This window comes from Mesitornis unicolor, unplaced genomic scaffold, assembly GCF_000695765.1.
Source record: "Mesitornis unicolor isolate BGI_N332 unplaced genomic scaffold, ASM69576v1 scaffold29133, whole genome shotgun sequence".
Classification (NCBI taxonomy): Eukaryota; Metazoa; Chordata; class Aves; order Mesitornithiformes; family Mesitornithidae; genus Mesitornis; species Mesitornis unicolor.
In genome coordinates this window covers 1-445 of record NW_010177112.1, presented here as the reverse complement: position 1 = coordinate 445, position 445 = coordinate 1, and positions in this window count along the sequence as shown.

The window sequence follows — 445 nt, the reverse complement described above, 5'->3', positions numbered from 1 at the left end:
GGGGGGGATCAGCCTCAGTGTCACCACATCACTAGGATGTGTCCCCTGCATGTGAGACAAGGCTCCCCCAAATCTGTAGCCCCTCCCAAATTTGTAGCCCCCTGGGATGGGCTGGCTCTGGGTCCCTGGGATGCCCCTGATGCCCAGGGAGGGGGGTCAGGACCCCCTGGCCATGGGGTTCCCATGGGGATTGGTGCCACCAGGATGATTGGTGGGCTTGGGCACCCCCTTCTTGGGAGGGGGCGGCAGGGCAGGCAGTGAGGGGTCCCCCCCACCTTGTTTCAGCCCAAGGCTACATGGACACCCCGTCCAGCAAGGAGCTTCTCCTACCTCCTCTTCCTCAGCCCAGCACTGGGGCTTTGCTGGGGGGCACAGGAAGGGGCTGGGGGCGCATCATGGGTGCCCGAGGCAGGTCAGCAGTGTGAAGCCTGATGGGGGGGCACCC